Below are 20,989 nucleotides of genomic sequence, written 5' to 3'. Positions count from 1 at the left end.
TCAACTAGTGTGTCATGCTTCTCACAGATAGAGTATACTTTCTTATGGTCGTCTTAAAAATCGCTTGCCTATCTCCTAGAGTGGACATGTGCCACTAGCACAAAAAAACTGGGTGGGAATTTGACGGCCCCGGAGAAGACGACTATTACTACTAGTAGAAGTACAATTAGTTACTTCTCCTATCATTGCTACTACTGCGACTGCCTCTACTATAAGAATCACCATACGCTACTGTTACATATATGGATAGCAGTGTTTTTCCCTACACGCGAACATAGTGCACGTTCCTAAATTGGTCATGTATGTGACGCTGAAGTGAGCCGATCATTTTGGCCACGCCCATGCTATACACAAGTCAAATAGGAGCAATACATAAATACCGCCGTTTTTATATTGACAATACGAGAAGCACGTAATTTCGACGTCAAGAAAATTTTCGTGATCGTGCCCAGCACCTGAATGAAAGCAAACAGAGCAACCATAAGGCTCCAATGTTATCCTTTCAGCCTTTTTCCTGTTAAAACGAAGAAAATTCTTGCGTGGTCTGCATTTTAGAATACACGAGCAATTTACAAGTACGGACACACCTGCTTTTCAAGCAACGCATCATCGCAAGGTGAGCGAATGGATAAGTAAAGTTAATATTTTGCAGCGTCAAGCACCTTGGTGGCTATTTCGCGGAGTCGTGGAGCCACCGTCTGTTTGTTAGCTCCAAGAATCGCGATGAGCTCTTTTGCACGCCGGCTGTCGTTGGGGCTGATAAAGGTGTACGCCGTGCACTGACCAGCGCAGCGGGTGGCGTGCTCCACCCGCTTATGGTAGTCCTCCAGACACAGCGGGTAGTCGTAGTTGATCACGAAACGCACGTCGCCATCGTCCAGCTGACGCGTGGCCACGTCCGTTGCGACTAATACGGTCGCCGAGCCTTTTCGAAATGCGTTGAGTTCGCGGTCGCGGATTCCTTCCGTCATACCACCGTGAATGGCGACAACTGGCCAATCCAGCAATCGCAGTTTTAACACCAATGCATTCAGGCTTTGCCTCGTTCCTACGAAAACGATCACCTTGTCCCACTTATTGATAAGAATGTCCTCAAAGATGGCAATTAATTTGTCGTCCTTCTCAGCTTCGCCACAGATGACAACAACATGCTCAATCTGTCCGCTTTGATGCGCCGTCTGTAACCCGAAGCTCACCTGAATGTAGTCGTGCATCAATTCATCGGCAAGATGAGAAACGGCCCAATTTGGTGAAGCAACCAACATTATCTTCTGACAGACTGGGTGAACTAGGGCGTTGATGGTGCGAATTTGTTTTTCTAAGCCCATAATCAGCATGAGGTCGACTCGGTCCATCACCAGGTACGAGCAGCGACGAAGATTCACCTTGCCTTCTTTCAGGAAGGACAACAGACGGCCAGCTGTCGCCACGCATACCTCACATGGGCCTCTCTTCAGGGCTTTTAGTTGCCGTAGCTTCCAGTCCCCGCAAGATAGGCACACGCTGCGAACTGCCGTGTATTTCTCAAAGTGGCAGTTCAGCTCGTGTGTCTGTCGTGCCAGCTCCGGCGTCGCTACTAGCACGACCACGATGGGGCCGTCACCAGACTGGAGAGGTGGCTGGTGCATGACGTGCGCGATGGCTGGAAGCAGGTAGGCCAGTGTCTTGTCTCTAGCTCCGCCGTGTGCCGTGACCATAAGGTCCCTGCCCTTGAGAGCAATGGGCCAGCACTGGGCCTGAATGTCGGTTGGCGGACCGTACTTCCCCGCTTCGATGCCTTCTAGCACGCCGCCTGGAAAGTTGGCTTCGTAAAGGCGTAGAACGGGCTTCGGCACGGCGCGCCCCTCGACAGTGATGCCCTTTGTTTTTCTGTACGCGTCCACGTCCACGGAGGAACGCCGGGCTGTCGCGAAGTGTTCTCGGTAGACGTTCTTTCGGAAAGGCAGCGTCTCCGCCGGTCGCCATTTGGGTGCACGGACGTCAAGGTCAACGTCGCTCTCGGGGATTCCCTTTTCGGTTCGCACAAGCAGCTTGCTTGCGAACATGCCCTCACCTCTTGGCAGATAAATCCGCCGATAAAATGCGAGTTCATCAGCCGTGAGGTCTGGTAGCGGCGGCGGGACGCCCCATAGCTCGATCACGCCAGCAGCGTCGTTCACGCCGTTGAGTCCGTTGACGCCGGCCGCTTCGTTCATGGCGGCTGTTCGCCGGCCTCCTTTGCCCCGATTTTTCGGCTCCTACCCCAGCCCTGCTTGTGACCCACCCTGTTTGACGATGAAACCCACTGTGGGGGTGACCCCACGAACCGGTGGTATTAGCACTATAGTTATAAGCGCAGATGGGAAAGAAACCAATTATAAATAAATCATATAGTGTGTAATAAAGTAGTCAGCCCTGCATAAGCACGTCGAGTCAAAAGTAGTTAATGTCATTTAATGGCCAGAGTATAGTAAATGGTAATGTATTAAAGAATAGGTTTAATTAAAAAGTAATATTGTTAATAATAATAATTTGTATTTGTCTTCTTGCTATTTGAATATTATATTTTATTTCATTGGTATTCATTTGGCCGACTTCCTCTTTCCTAGAATGAAACCCTAACCCACTGCAGATTTATGGCAAGAAGCACTTGCGTAAATGCAAGTTTTTCATCGTGGACAGGAGTCGGAAGTTGCATTTCTATTACTGGCCCACCGTAAAATATACAATAGCGTAATACCCGACTTAATCTCGCAAAATAACGGATGATGCCTTCGTTAGCTGCTTCAGTTTCCTTTCCAACTGCTCTTAATTTTCTGCAAGAGCGATTAGGCCGCTCATTCTAACGAGTAATTTTGTATATCAACAGCACTTGCACTATTTGCAACTCCAGAATCCGCAGCTTGAGCTGCCCTAATAAAGGTGGCCACGACACCCAGGTTCACGGTGGCCCTATTGCTTCGTGCTTTGGTCACGTTTCTATTTTGTTGTGTCTGAACGAGGTGTTTCGTGGAAGCCGAAACAATCCTTGTTGCTGAGCACCTCATTTTGACCAGTCTAAAGGATTGGAGCGGCAAATCACTGAAATAGTTGCGCTGTGCGGGTAAGCGTCCGGCCTGCCCAGCGAGCCGCATCATATTTTCTTGCAGACAAACAGCCGTTCAAGCGGGCCAGACGTTAAATAAAGGGAAGTATTCGTGCGTAACGGGACTCTGAAAGCGGAAGAAGTTGTTCACGGGTTTGCTTCACGGCTGGAGGAATGATACTTGGTCGTTTTCTAGCTTCATAGGCTACTCTTGCTAGCAATAAAAGCAGCGCTAAACGACGGGACGAGTGAAGGGACACAGACAACAGCGCTGTTGTCTGTGTCCCTTCACTCGTCCCGTCGTTTAGCGCTGTTTTTATTGCTCTTAATCATGAACCAACCAGCCCAAATGCGTACTCTTTTGCAGTCTACTCTCGCTAGGCTACACACTGCAAATCTTGTTACAATGAGGCGTTAGCATCTCACAGTGTATAGCAGTAATGTCGCTCGTGCTTTCAGAAGCTATATAAAGATATTCTTCACTCTTAGAACGAGACTACAGACTGTAAAGTTTTCTGGTCAGTGTGTCTTAGAATAAAAACAAATGAAGGGCGGGATACACCTTCTTTTTGTGTTTAGCTGATACGTGCAATAACTTCGTCTGTATCCGATGACAGGCGCTTGTCCTTGCTCGCAGTATGCAGTGTTCGAGCCAGTGCCCAGGTTTGGGAACACAGCAGGCACCTGACGCCCATAGAATTCTCAAACCCGGTGAAACGTGAAAATGAATACGCATATGAACCTATCGGACTAAGTTTAGTTTCTTCTAACATGTTTCCAAAAGTTAGCGAGGGTTTCCTTTCGGCAAATTCAGGCCGTAGTAGTGTACATGCAGATTTGTATACCAGTTAGACCACTTGTAGTGGAATTTAACTGTGTGCACAATGTGTGCGCCACTAGTTTGCTTTCTGACATAGTGCTAGCGGCATCTCACCGCGTTTAATGAGCAAGAGCTCGATAGTAATGCACATAGCTTCTGAAGATGACCTACAAAACTTGTTTGATTACCAATTCTCATCTATTTTAGTACTTGTTTACTCTTCCAATGTCCTTGGCCATAGACGAAGATGGCCTGTTAAGCAGTGACAAAAATACGTCAATATTTTACTCCAATATCCGCAGTGTGAGGAAGAACCTGAACCTTCTCGTGGCTTCTATGACAAGATATTCCCAATCTTTTGATATTGTAGCACTTACAGAAACCTGGCAGCATAAAGATGAGAAAGTTGTGCTTCCTGGCTAGGTTATGCTATCTCATCCGAGGGAATAAAAAACTGTGGCGGTGGTGTTGCCTTTTTTCTCAAAAATGGACTGTCTTTCTCGTTTTTGGCACCAGTCATCCTCAGGCATACAGACATAGAAACACTGTTCAAAAAACTGCCCTATTCATTCACTGTTGGAGTTATTTACCGCCCACCAAATTCACGCCTTTCGTCCTTTCTTGATAAACTCGCAGGAATTCTTGAAACGCTTACTACTTACTCAGAACGCATAATTATTGTTGGCGATTTCAACATTGATACCACTACTGAGTGCCACAAGGACTATGTGAGCCTGTTAACATCGTACATTTCCCGAAATATGATTAATACATCCACGCGTGTAACTACCTCCTCTTCATCTATTATTGATCATGCATTAACAAATATACAGACTGGGATACGCACGGGGGTTTACAGAGAACGCATCTCCGATCACCTCCCACTTTTTGTTGCTACTAACACTGATATACAACCAGAGCGTGAGAACAAGAAGTATGTGTCTAAAATATATTACGCACTACTGCATGATAATCTGTTGGCCGTCGACCCAAGTGCAATATACCATGATGACGTCGATACAGAGTTTATTAAGCTAATTGACACGCTTTCGCAGATGGTTACTAACTGCAGCAGAAATATTATCTTAGCTCTTACGAAGCACCATTATGCCATTGGATGACTGCGTCAATCCTCGCCGTTCTAAAAGAGAGGGATTCATGGTACCGCAAATGGAAGCAACAAAAGTATAATGTTGGCTATCTAAGCCAATTTAAGAGCCTGCGCAATAGAACCGTGTCGATGATTAGGGCAGGAAAAAAGCATATTACATGCGTCTCGTTGAACAGGCTTCCGTCAGTTCACATAGGGTCTGGAAAATAATAAATGAAGTTGCTGCCAAAGCCAGTTTGCGCCGTGTTCTCCCGGTAAAAATAGATCGCAATACTATAGAAAGATTTATTTCCTTTTTCACCAATATCGGCGCGTCATTGGCTGCTCAATTATCTGAATCACAACAACAAAATGCTGGATCCAATCCAGTTCTCAATACTTTTGGAATGTTTGAAATCGAACCCGATGAAATTACATCCATTATTCGCAGCTTACTAGGCAATAAATCGGCCGGAATGGACGGAATTTACCCACGCGTACTTAAGGAAAACACTGATATCTTGGTACCCATGTTATGCAAAGATTTTAATGATTCATTAAAATGTGCAATTTACCCCTCTGCACTAACGATTGCCAAAGTCCCAGTATACAAAGATGGAGACCGAGCCAACCCGTCAAGCTACAGACCCATTTCTATGATAAGTGTTTTTAATAATATTTACGACGAGATTCTATCCAATAATATCTGCAAATTCTTAGAAAAATACAGCTTACTCTGTCAACAGCAATATGGATTTCGAAAACATCATTCAACGGCATGTGCAGTCCTAAGCTTGACTCAATTAATTAACACAGCATTACATGAAAACAAACTGGCCGCCATTGTAGTTGTTGATTTAAAGAAAGCGTTTGATACCGTGGATCACGCTAATATGCTCAAGAAATTAAACCACTATGGATTCCGCGTTGAAGTCTACAGCTTGCTTTCCAGTTACATCGAAAACAGTCAACAAGCTGTAGTAATCAATAACATATCATCCCTTTAATATTTGCAGGCCGGGGTTCCTCAAGAATCCGTTTTAGGGCCCATGTTATTTTCCTTATACTTGACTGATTTGCCGAAGGTCCTAAGTTGCTCTGATATTTGAATCTATGCAAATAACACTGCGATCATAGTTACAGCTGACAACCATGAGAATCTATAAGCAAAGACAAACGCTGAATTGAAAAAAATTTCAAGCTGGTTTTTCACCAACAATCTAACGATTAATTCAAGCAAAACCAAATATATAGTATTTAGCTCATGAGCAAAAGTTATTGACAGCTTCCAAAATTAACATTTTCATTAACGACCACTCACTCGAACGAACACATTCATTTAAGTATATTGGTGTCATTCTAGATGAACATCTTCACTGGACAAATCAGATTAGCGCCGTCTGTTCGAAGTTGGCTTATAACTGCTATGCTTTATTACAGGCCCGCAATTGCTTTAACACACATACACTGCGTACCCTTTATTTTGCCCTTATTAACAGTCATTTAACGTACTGTATAGAAACATGGTGTTTGACATACAACACTTACCTTGATCCTATCCGGCGATTACAAAAGCGGGCTGTCCGAATTATAACACAAAGCAAGTATACTGAACCAAGTAAACCAATTTTCCAGTTATTAAATATCCTTCCTTTTGACCTCTTGTGGTCTTTAAAAATGGCGCTGTGTGTAAACAACATAGGAAAATATAATGAACCTTTCAATGCCCTCCTGACTCGCCGTGGTTGCTCAGTGGCTATGGTGTTGGGCTGCTGAGCACGAGGTCACGGCATCGAATCCCGGCCACGGCGGCCGCATTTCGATGGGGCCGAAATGCGAAAACACCCGTGTACTTAGATTTAGCTGCACGTTAAAGAACCCCAGTTGGTCGAAATTGCCGGAGTCCTCCACTACGGCGTGCCTCATAATCAGAAAGTGGTTTTGGCACGTAAAACCCCATTATTTAATGCCTTCCTGTTTCGCTCTCCTTCTCTATTCACAAGGAACCTCACACATAGTAACATTAATCTGCCACCAAATATTAATATCTACAGTGAAAGATTGGTTCAGTTTTCAGGAGCCAAGGTTTGGAATGCTTTACCCCTTGAAATAACACAGTCCCACGAAACAAATAAAACAATAAGAGCACACTTTATGAGCCTTATTTGATCTGTGTGACAATCGTTTTCGCTTTGTGTTTGTTGTACCATGTTGTTCATGACAGATCTTTATTCACTCTGCTGTAAAGTGCAGATTATTTTATTTTCTTCTCATTGTATGCTGTACTTTGGTATTTCGCCGTAATTTTGGGCTTTTCATTTTACACAAGTGCTCTGTCATTGACATCGTATATTTTTGTTTCTGAAGCCCACACTAGCCTCTGGCTATGGGTTCATTCAGTGTTTGATCATTTGTGTGGCAAGCATAGCAATAAAATGAAGATGAAATGAAATGAAAACAACACCTTCTACTTCTGCCGCTAAACTAAACCACGGTATAAAAGTTATACAGAATAAACTCACAATCGCGGCCCTGCGAAAGTATGTCCTGCGAAGCTATTGAAAACCACCATTACAACTGCTGAGAGAGGCATGCAATGCTTCATGCCTTGTGAGTAAGGGTAGTAGTGCCATGTTAAGGATATGAAAAGAATGGGAGCAATTGTAATTTTGACAGCACGCCGCCGGCCATAGCGGTGCTGCAACAACATTGAAATCAGTTGCTGGGCTAGTTTATTTATTTATTAGCTGCATGGCCCCGTAGGACATTACAGAAGGGAGGTTATAGACTTAACTAGGTACACGAACGAATTATTTTAATGCGTGGAAAAAAAACGTCATTTGATGCGACATATGCAACGCTTGATGACAAACTGTTCCAATCTCGAGCAGTTCTAACAAAGAAGGAATAACACAAGACGTCACCCCCACAAGAAAGTCTTTTGCGACACGGGTATCTTCACAAAGACAGCGGTAGTTCAAGAAGCGCAAACGGATGTTCTGGCATACTTTGCTACTAACCATCGAGGTAGGGGGCGCGACGCCAGTGCGGAGGCCGGAGCCTCAAGGTCATCAGCGTGGAATATTTATAAAAACTTAATATGCACCCGTACTATGTCCATGTTCATCAAATACTTGAAGACCGAGATTTTGCAAACAAATTTGATCTGGTCTATTCGATTTTCCCGAAATGTCAAAAAGCACCGAACTTTCTCAGTCGCACGCTTTGGACGGATGCGGCTAATTTCTCCAGAAACGCACACGTTAATCTTCGCAACGCGCACTACTGTAGTGATAGGAATCCCCACTGGCTGGCGCAAACACGACACCAATACCAGCGGTCGTTTAATGTGGGGTGCGGCATTTTTAATCCCAACATCTTTTTGACAACACACTAACGACGCAACGCTACGTCAACGCCATCCTCGAGGGCCCCGTGAACAACGTGGGTTGCAACGTTCCACTTGCGCACCTTCGGAACATCTGATTTCGACACGATGGTGCTCCTGCGCATAGTAGCAGTCATTCTCGAGCGTGGCTCGACAAGTTTTTTCCTGGACGGTGGATTGGCCGGCACGGACTTGTACCCTGGCCTGCAAGGTCGCCGGACATGACACCGCTGGACTTCTTCTTGTGGGGCTACGTGAAAGATCGCGTATATAGCGGCGAAACTACCCTACCGGACGCCCTGAAGGCAAAAATAGGCAAAGTCTGCCGCGAGATTCCAACGTCGTTGATCAAAGCTGCAACAGCATAAGTGTTGGAAAGAAGCAAATACTGCATTGGCTTCAGACGGTGACCTGTTTGAGCACGTGCTATAAGTGGCAGCGGAAAATATCAATGAAAACTGGTTAACCACTGAAAATACCACTGAAACTGTTTAACGCACAAACATGACTGTTTAACGCACATTCATGATGTCACCCTATCCTTAGATAAAAAAAGCTTGCAACATAGATAGAAATAGGCAGAATGAACTGCTTTGTTTTGTCTCTTTTACGGAGTTCAAGAGACAGAAATGGTAAATGGATAAACCAGTTGCACCTTTGGGTGTTTCATTGTGGGCGGCTGAGACTCCTTACGTGCTTTTTGTTTATGTTGTATTGAAATAAACTCCTGAGTAGCTCTTTTCGCTTCTTCCAAGAGCTGCCTTTTCTTTCATCGTTCTTTTTTGCACACTGTTTTTGACAATGGTTGAATTTCTCTTGCAGATTTGTTTCGAGAAATGCGAAGGTTAAAGCTATCCCGAGTGCCTCGTGATCGAGCAAAACATTCTTGCGCTCGCATATGCTGACGCTTATCGCACCACGCTGGTTAAGTCGCGAAACCTTTCGAGTCATCCAACGTGGCGAAGGCTTCTAAAATGCTGCGATAAACAAATGCAGCCGTATATCTTTCAAAGGTTGCTTGAAGGCGCTTCCATAGCGCCACGCGATGGCTGATCCATTTCATATTCCGCGTATTTCACGAGCTTTTTTTTTCCTGTAAACAAAACAACCAGACACTTCAGCACGAAAGAAATGCTTGATTCGCCGGTTATTTGAGGTGCCCTACAACTTTTCCATTGACATGTTTGCTACACAATCAGTAAGTAAAGGTTCGCAGATTCAAAGCAATTAATTAGGACTTCGTGAAGAAAAAATACTGCATGTTAGTACACACGACTGCCGCTACAATGCACTCTGTCCTATTTCTCGAGAACTCTTGTTTTTTTTAATCTAGCTGCTAATAAACTGGGACACCCGGTATAGCTTAAAAAGGAGCGCACATACAAAAGAAAGCATGCTCACTTGCCTACGTTACCGCCGTGGCACGGCCTTCGTCGGTATAACGAAGGTCGTTCCATAGCTGTAATGTCAGAAAATGAGCATTCGTTTTGTTTTTAAAAACACTTCGAGCGCAAAACAAATATGGACGAAGAAAAGGAGCAACACAAGGACCAGTGCTCGTCTTTAAATTCCTCCTTTTCTTCGTCCATGTTTGTTTTGCGCTCAAAGTGCTTTTAAAAATTAATCTGTTCCAACTAGGCCGACTCGCAGATATGCTTCATTCGTTTTGTTTATGTGTGCCCCGTCAGGCTAAACTACGTGCATACCCCCGGACCTACAGACTGTTCTGTATATATATATGTATATATGTACGTTTTCTTTAAAGTTCAGCACGCAGGACCTGACGTAACATACGCAGAAAAGAAACGACAAACTTTTGGGAAGACTTCTTTAATTACCGTTTTCGGCTAGGCAGCCGAAAGCGTTAGGAAGTCTTCCAAAAAAGTTCGTCGTCTCTTTCCTGCGTGTGTGTGTATATATATATATATATATATATATATATGTATATATATATATATATATATATATATATATATATATATATATGTGTGTGTGTGTGTGTGTGTGTGTGTGTGTGTGTGTGTGCACGTATGTGCGCGCGTGTGTGCGCTTGTATATATATAAGAAACCCTCTTTGCCTACTATATATATATATATATATATATATATATATATATATATATATATGTGTGTGTGTGTGTGTGTGTGTGTGTGTGCACGTGTCTGTGCGCATGTGTGTGCGTGTGCGCGTGCGTGCGCTTGTGTGCGCTTGTGTGCGCTTGTGTGCGCTTGTGCGTGTGTGTGCGCTTGTGTGCGCTTGTGCGTGTGTGCGTGCGTGTGTGTGTGCGTGTGTGTGTGCGCGTGTGTGTGTGCGCGTGTGTGTGTGTGCGCGTGTGTGTGCGTGCGCGTGTGTGTGTGCGCGCGCGCGCGTGTGTGTGTGTGTGTGTGTGTGTGTGTGTGTGTGTGTATTCCCGCTTTCTTAAAGATCGCTTATCATCGTAGCGCTAATAAAATAAGCGTACTGTAGCGTGCACTGTGTTGCCGGTATACACGAGCGTCCATGGTACGCAGTGCTCGAGCACTGTAAAATCCATGTACCACAGACAGGGTTAAAATCCTGTGGGATGGGCGAGTGCATGCAAAATTGCATTAGTTCACTTAGTGACAAGGCAGGAGGCGAATTGCGCATTGGCCGATACTCGAGCACAATAAGCAGCGTATGCGCATTGCCCTTTCTCGGTGTCACAACATTAGTTCGGCAGAAGGCGCGAGAATGCAATTTGGCATCAAGTCCATAGATTAAGTATATTGAAAGCTTTGTTGGGTCACCGTTAACATGCCTTCACACCGTCGCGCTTTACCGCCACTTCCTAGGCATGAGTAGTGCGTCACGCGGCATTTTTTTCCGGCTAGTTTGCTGTTTTTAATGTATTAATATGTCTTTAAGTAGTATTGTTCTCACGAATATAAGCTTAAATAAGTGCACGGAATACAGTTTCTAAACGAGTATTCATGAGAAGTACAGCACAACGCAAGCTAGAAGTCATTAGTTGTTGCACGCGTTTTGAGAGATTTTTAACCCACGAGGGAAGAGCATTAGAGAAGTAGAGCAGCGAGAAAGCAGGAATGACGCCATGTAGAAACTTATCTACCTCTATTTTGGCACGTTGTCGTAGATTTCGCCAAACCAAACGCGCAGGTTTGCGGCCGTGTATCCCACAGTGACTGGGAACCCGCTTGAATGTGATGTGGTGGCCGTTCTCTTGCACTAAAGTTTTTTTGGCTCGGCAGTTTGAAGAGCCAACACTCTGTAAGCGCTTTCTTTCAACACCACTCTAAGTAGTTGCAGAGCTGATTTTGCGTCACTGAAGACTGTCCATATTTGAGGAGGTAGCCGCGAAATATGTTGAACGGCCTCTCTAATTGCCACTAGTTCCGTAGATGTTGCAGTCGTCTTGTTATACAGACGAAACCGTCGAATGACTTAACAGAATTTACCAAGTGCATTCTGATTTTCTGTCAGCGTATTTGCCAGAACAAATATCAGGTCTTTGTTTGCTGGTTAAGCTCTGCGCCACCACGTAGCTAGACCGTAGAGACAGATCAGGTCGCTCACGTACGGCTACGCTAAGTTCCTACATCACAACGGTAGTGGTATGGACGGGCTTTAGTTTGCGCCTTCGCCCATCCGTCAAAACACGCAGCTTGCCTGTAGTTACCTGAATACTGGACGCACTGCGACAGAATTCTCGCAAAGCACGCTGCTTCGATAGCTCTCACTTGGAGCGGCTGGCGGAGAGGTTGGAGAGGCGCTGATTACGAGACAACCGGAAGTACACGACAAGACGTCCCGTCATGACGCAGAGCCATTGAAGGCGGAGCTTAGCGCCAATCGTTCGGCGAACAAGTCGAGGAGAATAAGCATGGCTATGGCTTTAGCTAACTTGTAAACGTCCGTAGCTTCACACATATTGCGGTGCGAAAGTTTTACTGTACCTGTACGGTAGGCATCTATAAAGCCTGTCCGAACAGTTTCTTGGACCCTTCACCAACCCTCCCCCCCCCCCTATTGCAGCACCCATTCATACGAATTTATTTTCCCTTCCCGTACACTACAATATAGAAAGGACCCGAACAATAGCCGAGAACTAGTTCACAAGAACTCGAGCCCCTTTAACAAAAACGACCTACATATGCTCGGCACTTAAAAAAAGTTTACACGCTTTAGAGCTTATCTTGTCCCAGAACAGTTATCGCCATTGCCTTCCGTTCGTTTCATTTCTCGAAAACTCTTCGCGCGTTATATTCCTGTCAAAACTGCTATGCCAGGCGGATGTGCATATCGTTTATGGCTTAGAAGTACGAGGAGTGCAGCACTAAGAAAAGGAAAGACGCCCAAGGTAAATGGCGATAATTGTGGGAAAAGATAAGCCCCTAAGCGTTCAAACTCTTTTTAAGAGTTTACCAGGCATAGTATTGCGTGCTTAGTAAAGAATTCAATGTTATTCAACCACTAAAAGAAACATAAGTAGAATTTGTTATCAAGTTATCGCTATGCTAACTTGTCAAGTGCGATCTTTATACTCACTCGGAGCTTCTCTAGCACCCTCACAGGTTTGTTTCTGGTAAACGATTCATTTTACGAGGAAGAACCCTTAAACTGCAGCTCCACCTTCTTGGATTACATTTAACTGTGGCGTATTTGGTATACTTCGGTGCCTCGGCTCTTATGGTATCTTCAATATGGCCGCCTTGATCCTCGAAATCAGTGCCGTGTCGGTCCGACGTTTTTTTTTTTTTCTTTAGCTCAAAAGCACACAACGAGCAGGCAAGCCGAACGTACCACCCGCTCTCGGAGCAGGATGAAACGGCAGACGCCGAACCACATGACTACAGCGAACGTCCAATTTCGCTCAGCCGAAGTTACGAAGTTACGCTACTGTTACATATATGGATAGCAGTGTTTTTCCCTACACGCGAACATAGTGCACGTTCCTAAATTGGTCATGTATGTGACGCTGAAGTGAGCCGATCATTTTGGCCACGCCCATGCTATACACAAGTCAAATAGGAGCAATACATAAATACCGCCGTTTTTATATTGACAATACGAGAAGCACGTAATTTCGACGTCAAGAAAATTTTCGTGATCGTGCCCAGCACCTGAATGAAAGCAAACAGAGCAACCATAAGGCTCCAATGTTATCCTTTCGGCCTTTTTCCTGTTAAAACGAAGAAAATTCCTGCGTGGTCTGCATTTCAGAATACACGAGCAATTTACAAGTAGGGACACACCTGCTTTTCAAGCAACGCATCATCGCAAGGTGAGCGAATGGATAAGTAAAGTTAATATTTTGCAGCGTCAAGCACCTTGGTGGCTATTTCGCGGAGTCGTGGAGCCACCGTCTGTTTGTTAGCTCCAAGAATCGCGATGAGCTCTTTTGCACGCCGGCTGTCGTTGGGGCTGATAAAGGTGTACGCCGTGCCCTGACCAGCGCAGCGGGTGGCGTGCTCCACCCGCTTATGGTAGTCCTCCAGACACAGCGGGTATTCGTAGTTGATCACGAAACGCACGTCGCCATCGTCCAGCTGACGCGTGGCCACGTCTGTTGCGACTAATACGGTCGCCGAGCCTTTTCGAAATGCGTTGAGTTCGCGGTCGCGGATTCCTTCCGTCATACCACCGTGAATGGCGACAACTGGCCAATCCAGCAATCGCAGTTTTAACACCAATGCATTCAGGCTTTGCCTCGTTCCTACGAAAACGATCACCTTGTCCCACTTATTGATAAGAATGTCCTCAAAGATGGCAATTAATTTGTCGTCCTTCTCAGCTTCGCCACAGATGACAACAACATGCTCAATCTGTCCGCTTTGATGCGCCGTCTGTAACCCGAAGCTCACCTGAATGTAGTCGTGCATCAATTCATCGGCAAGATGGGAAACGGCCCAATTTGGTGAAGCAACCAACATTATCTTCTGACAGACTGGGTGAACTAGGGCGTTGATGGTGCGAATTTGTTTTTCTAAGCCCATAATCAGCATGAGGTCCACTCGGTCCATCACCAGGTACGAGCAGCGACGAAGATTCACCTTGCCTTCTTTCAGGAAGGACAACAGACGGCCAGCTGTCGCCACGCATACCTCACATGGGCCTCTCTTCAGGGCTTTTAGCTGCCGTAGCTTCCAGTCCCCGCAAGATAGGCACACGCTGCGAACTGCCGTGTATTTCTCAAAGTGGCAGTTCAGCTCGTGTGTCTGTCGTGCCAGCTCCGGCGTCGCTACTAGCACGAGCACGATGGGGCCGTCACCAGACTGGAGAGGTGGCTGGTGCATGACGTGCGCGATGGCTGGAAGCAGGTAGGCCAGTGTCTTGTCTCTAGCTCCGCCGTGTGCCGTGATCATAAGGTCCCTGCCCTTGAGAGCAATGGGCCAGCACTGGGCCTGAATGTGGGTTGGCGGACCGTACTTCCCCGCTTCGATGCCTTCTAGCACGCCGCCTGGAAAGTTGGCTTCGTAAAGGCGTAGAACGGGCTTCGGCACGGCGCGCCCCTCGACAGTGATGCCCTTTGTTTTTCTGTACGCGTCCACGTCCACGGAGGAACGCCGGGCTGTCGCGAAGTGTTCTCGGTAGACGTTCTTTCGGAAAGGCAGCGTCTCCGTCGGTCGCCATTTGGGTGCGCGAACGTCAAGGTCAACGTCGCTCTCGGGGATTCCCTTTTCGGTTCGTACAAGCAGCTTGCTTGCGTACATGCCCTCACCTCTTGGCAGATAAATCCGCCGATAAAATGCGACTTCATCAGCCGTGAGGTCTGGTAGCGGGGGCGGGACGCCCCATAGCTCGATCACGCCAGCAGCGTCGTTCATGCCGTTGAGTCCGTTGACGCCGGCCGCTTCGTTCATGGCGGCTGTTCGCCGGCCTCCTTTGCCCCGATTTTTTCGGCTCCTACCCCAGCCCTGCTTGTGACCCACCCTGTTTGACGATGAAACCCACTGTGGGGGAGACCCCACGAACCGGTGGTATTAGCACTATAGTTATAAGCGCAGATGGGAAAGAAACCAATTATAAATAAATCATATAGTGTGTAATAAAGTAGTCAGCCCTGCATAAGCATGTCGAGTCAAAAGTAGTTAATGTCATTTAATGGCCAGAGTATAGTAAATGGTAATGTATTAAAGAATAGGTTTAATTAAAAAGTAATATTGTTAATAATAATAATTTGTATTTGTCTTCTTGCTATTTGAATATTATATTTTATTTCATTGGTATTCATTTGGCCGACTTCCTCTTTCCTAGAATGAAACCCTAACCCACTGCAGATTTATGGCAAGAAGCACTTGCGTAAATGCAAATTTTTCATCGTGGACCGGAGTCGGAAGTTGCATTTCTATTACTGGCCCACCGTAAAATATACAATAGCGTAATACCCGACTTAATCTCGCAAAATAACGGATGATGCCTTCGTTAGCTGCTTCAGTTTCCTTTCCAACTGCTCTTAATTTTCTGCAAGAGCGATTAGGCCGCTCATTCTAACGAGTAATTTTGTATATCAACAGCACTTGCACTATTTGCAACTCCAGAATCCGCAGCTTGAGCTGCCCTAATAAAGGTGGCCACGACACCTAGGTTCACGGTGGCCCTATTGCTTCGTGCTTTGGTCACGTTTCTATTTTGTTGTGTCTGAACGAGGTGTTTCGTGGAAGCCGAAACAATCCTTGTTGCTGAGCACCTCATTTTGACCAGTCTAAAGGATTGGAGCGGCAAATCACTGAAATAGTTGCGCTGTGCGGGTAAGCGTCCGGCCTGCCCAGCGAGCCGCATCATATTTTCTTGCAGACAAACAGCCGTTCAAGCGGGCCAGACGTTAAATAAAGGGAAGTATTCGTGCGTAACGGGACTCTGAAAGCGGAAGAAGTTGTTCATGGGTTTGCTTCACGGCTGGAGGAATGATACTTGGTCGTTTTCTAGCTTCATAGGCTACTCTTGCTAGCAATAAAAGCAGCGCTAAACGACGGGACGAGTGAAGGGACACAGACAACAGCGCTGTTGTCTGTGTCCCTTCACTCGTCCCGTCGTTTAGCGCTGTTTTTATTGCTCTTAATCATGAACCAACCAGCCCAAATGCGTACTCTTTTGCAGTCTACTCTCGCTAGGCTACACACTGCAAATCTTGTTACAATGAGGCGTTAGCATCTCACAGTGTATAGCAGTAATGTCGCTCGTGCTTTCAGAAGCTATATAAAGATATTCTTCACCCTTAGAACGAGACTACAGACTGTAAAGTTTTCTGGTCAGTGTGTCTTAGAATAAAAACAAATGAAGGGCGGGATACACCTTCTTTTTGTGTTTAGCTGATACGTGCAATAACTTCGTCTGTATCCGATGACAGGCGCTTGTCCTTGCTCGCAGTATGCAGTGTTCGAGCCAGTGCCCAGGTTTGGGAACACAGCAGGCACCTGACGCCTAGAATTCTCAAACCCGGTGAAACGTGAAAATGAATACGCATACGAACCTATCGGACTAAGTTTAGTTTCTTCTAACATGTTTCCAAAAGTTAGCGAGGGTTTCCTTTCGGCAAATTCAGGCCGTAGTAGTGTACATGCAGATTTGTATACCAGTTAGACCACTTGTAGTGGAATTCAACTGTGTGCACAATGTGTGCGCCGCTAGTTTGCTTTCTGACATAGTGCTAGCGGCATCTCACCGCGTTTAATGAGCAAGAGCTCGATAGTAATGCACATAGCTTCTGAAGATGACCTACAAAACTTGTTTGATTACCAATTCTCATCTATTTTAGTACTTGTTTACTCTTCCAATGTCGTTGGCCATAGACGAAGATGGCCTGTTAAGCAGTGACAAAAATACGTCAATATTTTACTCCAATATCCGCAGTGTGAGGAAGAACCTGAACCTTCTAGTGGCTTCTATGACAAGATATTCCCAATCTTTTGATATTGTAGCACTTACAGAAACCTGGCAGCATAAAGATGAGAAAGTTGTGCTTCCTGGCTAGGTTATGCTATCTCATCCGACGGAATAAAAAAACTGTGGCGGTGGTGTTGCCTTTTTTCTCAAAAATGGACTGTCTTTCTCGTTTTTGGCACCAGTCATCCTCAGGCATACAGACATAGAAACACTGTTCAAAAAACTGCCCTATTCATTCACTGTTGGAGTTATTTACCGCCCACCAAATTCACGCCTTTCGTCCTTTCTTGATAAACTCGCAGGAATTCTTGAAACGCTTACTACTTACTCAGAACGCATAATTATTGTTGGCGATTTCAACATTGATACCACTACTGAGTGCCACAAGGACTATGTGAGCCTGTTAACATCGTACATTTTCCGAAATATGATTAATACACCCACGCGTGTAACTACCTCCTCTTCATCTATTATTGATCATGCATTAACAAATATACAGACTGGGATACGCACGGGGGTTTACAGAGAACGCATCTCCGATCACCTCCCACTTTTTGTTGCTACTCACACTGATATACAACCAGAGCGTGAGAGCAAGAAGTATGTGTCTAAAATATATGATGCACTACTGCATGATAATCTATTGGCCGTCGACCCAAGTGCAATATACCATGATGACGTAGATACAGAGTTTATTAAGCTAATTGACGCGCTTTCGCAGATGGTTATTAACTGCGGCAGAAATATTAGTCTTAGCTCTTACGAAGTACCATTATGCCATTGGATAACTGCGGCAATCCTCGCCGTTCTAAAAGAGAGCGATTCATGGTACCGCAAATGGAAGCAACAAAAGGATAATGTTTGCTATCTAAACCAATTTAAGAGCCTGCGCAACAGAACCGTGTCGATGATTAGGGCAGGAAAAAAGCATATTACAGGCGTCTCGTTGAACAGGCTTCCGTCAATTCACATAGGCTCTCGAAAATAATCAATGAGGTTGCTGCCAAAGCCAGTTAGCGCCGTGTTCTCCCGGAAAAAATAGATCGCACTACTATAGAAAGATTTATTTCCTTTTTCATCAATATCGGCGCGGCATTGGCTGCTCAATTATCTGAATCACAACAACAAAATGCTGGATCCAGTCCAGTTCTCCATACTTTTGGAATGTTTGAAATCGAACCCGATGAAATTAAATCCATTATTCTCAGCTTACCAGGCAATAAATCGGCCGGACTGGAGGGAATTTACCCACGCATACTTAAGGAAAACACTGATATCTTGGTACCCCCCCCCCCCCCGCATGGCATGCAAACTTTTTAATCATTCATTAAAATGTGCAATGTACCCCTCTTCACTAACGATTGCCAATGTCGTCCCGGTATACAAAGATGGAGACCGATCCAACCCGTCAAGCTACAGACCTATTTCTATGCTAAGTATTATTAATAATATTTGCGGCGAGATTCTACCCAATACTATTTGCTAATTATTAGAAAAATACAACTTAGTCTGTCAACAGCAACATGGATTTCGAAAACATCATTCAATGGCATCTGCAGTCCTAAGCTTGACTCAATTATTTATTACAGCATTACACGAAAACAAACTGGCCGACGTTGTATTTGTTGATTTAAAGAAAGCATTTGATACCATGGTTCACACTAATATGCTCACGAAATTAAACCACTATGGATTCCGCGTTGAATTCTACAGCTTGCTTTCCAGTTACATTGAAAACAGTCAACAAGCTGTAGTTATCAATAACATATCATCACTTCAATATTTACAGGCCGGGGTTCCTCAAGAATCGGTTTTAGGGCCCATGGTATTTTCGTTATACTTGACTGATTTGCCGAAGGCCCTAAGTTGCTCTGATATTTGAATCTATGCAAATAACACTGCGATCATAGTTACAGCTGACAACCATGAGAATCTATAAGCAAAGACAAACGCTGAATTGAAAAAAATTTCAAGCTGGTTTTTCACCAACAATCTAACGATTAATTCAAGCAACGCCAAATATATAGTATTTAGCTCACGAGCAAAAGTTAGACAGCTTCCAAAATTAACATTTTCGTTAACGACCACTCACTCGAACGAACACATTCATTTAAGTATCTTGGTGTCATTCTAGATGAACATCTTCACTGGACAAATCAGATTAGCGCCGTCTGTTCGAAGTTGGCTTCTAGCTGCTATGCTTTATTACAGGCCCGCAATTGTTTTAACACACATACCTTGCGTACCCTTTATTTTGCCCTTATTAACAGTCATTTAACATACTGTGTAGAAACATGGTGTTTGACATACAACACTTACCTTGATCCTATCTGGCGATTACAAAAGCGGGCTATCCGAATTATAACACAAAGCAAGTATACTGAACCAAGTAAACCAATTTTCCAGTTATTAAATATCCTTCCTTTTGACCTCTTGTGGTCTTTAAAAATGGCGGTGTGTGTAAACAACATAGGAAAATATAATGAACCTTTCAATGCCCTGCTGACCCGCCGTGGTTGCTCAGTGGCTATGGTGTTGGGCTGCTAAGCACGAGGTCGCGGAATCGAATCCCGGCCACGGCGGCCGCATTTCGATGGGGGCGAAATGCGAAAACACCCGTGTACTTAGATTTAGCTGCACGTTAAAGAACCCGAGGTGGTCGAAATTGCCGGAGTCCTCCACTACGGCGTGCCTCATAATCAGAAAGTGGTTTTCGCACGTAAAACCCCATTATTTAATGCCTTCCTGTTTCGCTCCCCTTCTCTACTCACAAGGAACATCACATATAGTAACTTTAATCTGCGAGCGAATAATAACATCTACAGTGAAAGATTGGTGCAGTTTTCAGGAGCCAAGGTTTGGAATGCTTTACCTCTAGAAATAAAACACTCCCACGAAACAAATAAAACAATAAGAGCACACTTTATGAGCCTTATTTCATCTGTGTGACAGTCGTTTTCGGTTTGTGTTTGTTGTATCGCGTTGTTCATGACAGATCTTTATTCACTCTGCTGTAAAGTGCAGATTATTTTATTTTCTCCTCATTGTATGCTGTACTTTGGTATTTCCCCGTGATTTTGGGCTTTTCATTTTACACAAGTACTCTGTCATTGCCATCGTATATTTTTGTTTCTGAAGCCCACACTAGCCTCTCGCTATGGGTTCATTCAGTGTTTTGATCATTTGTGTGGCAAGAGTAGCAATAAAATGACGATGAAATGAAATGAAAACAACACCTTCTACTTCTGCCGCCAAACTAAACCACGGTATAAAAGTGATATGTCGCTTCGCGGCATGACAGGTGGCATGGTCAACTTCAGACTTACCTAGGCAGTTACAATTCCTGCTTCCGTGCATGCAGGTTAGGTATATGAGCGAGAATACTCCTGCTTCTTACAGCATAACACTCACGCTGTTGCAGAAAACTATAAAGGAACAAAATAAACTCACAATCCCGCCCTGCGAAAGTATGTCCAGCGAAGCTATTGAAAACCACCATTACAACTGCTGAGGGAGGCATGCAATGCTTCATGTCTTGAGAGTAAGGGCAGTAGTGCCATGCTAAGGTTATGGAAGGAATGGGAGCAATTGTAATTTTGACAGCACGCCGCCGGCCATAGCAGTGCTGCAACAACATTGAAATCACTTCCTGGGCTAGTTTATTTATTTATTAGCTGCATGGCCCCGTAGGGCATTACGGAAGGGAGGTTATAGACTTAACTAGGTACACGAACGAATTATTGTAATGAGTGGAAAAAAAA

At 44.9% G+C, this 20,989-nt stretch overlaps 2 pseudogenes; both read right to left on the bottom strand.

Moving 5' to 3' along the window:
* Window positions 1-638: 638 nt before the first annotated feature.
* On the bottom strand, window positions 639-2,195 carry LOC139050168 (probable ATP-dependent RNA helicase DDX5 pseudogene; annotated as a pseudogene).
* An 11,453-nt stretch (window positions 2,196-13,648) lies between these two features.
* On the bottom strand, window positions 13,649-15,205 carry LOC139050167 (probable ATP-dependent RNA helicase DDX5 pseudogene; annotated as a pseudogene).
* Between the last annotated feature and the right edge of the window lie 5,784 nt (window positions 15,206-20,989).

Source organism: Dermacentor albipictus, chromosome 9 (genome assembly GCF_038994185.2).
Source record: "Dermacentor albipictus isolate Rhodes 1998 colony chromosome 9, USDA_Dalb.pri_finalv2, whole genome shotgun sequence".
Classification (NCBI taxonomy): domain Eukaryota; kingdom Metazoa; phylum Arthropoda; class Arachnida; order Ixodida; family Ixodidae; genus Dermacentor; species Dermacentor albipictus.
Note: the sequence above shows the minus strand (reverse complement) of the source record. Positions and strands in the feature narration are given on the sequence as shown.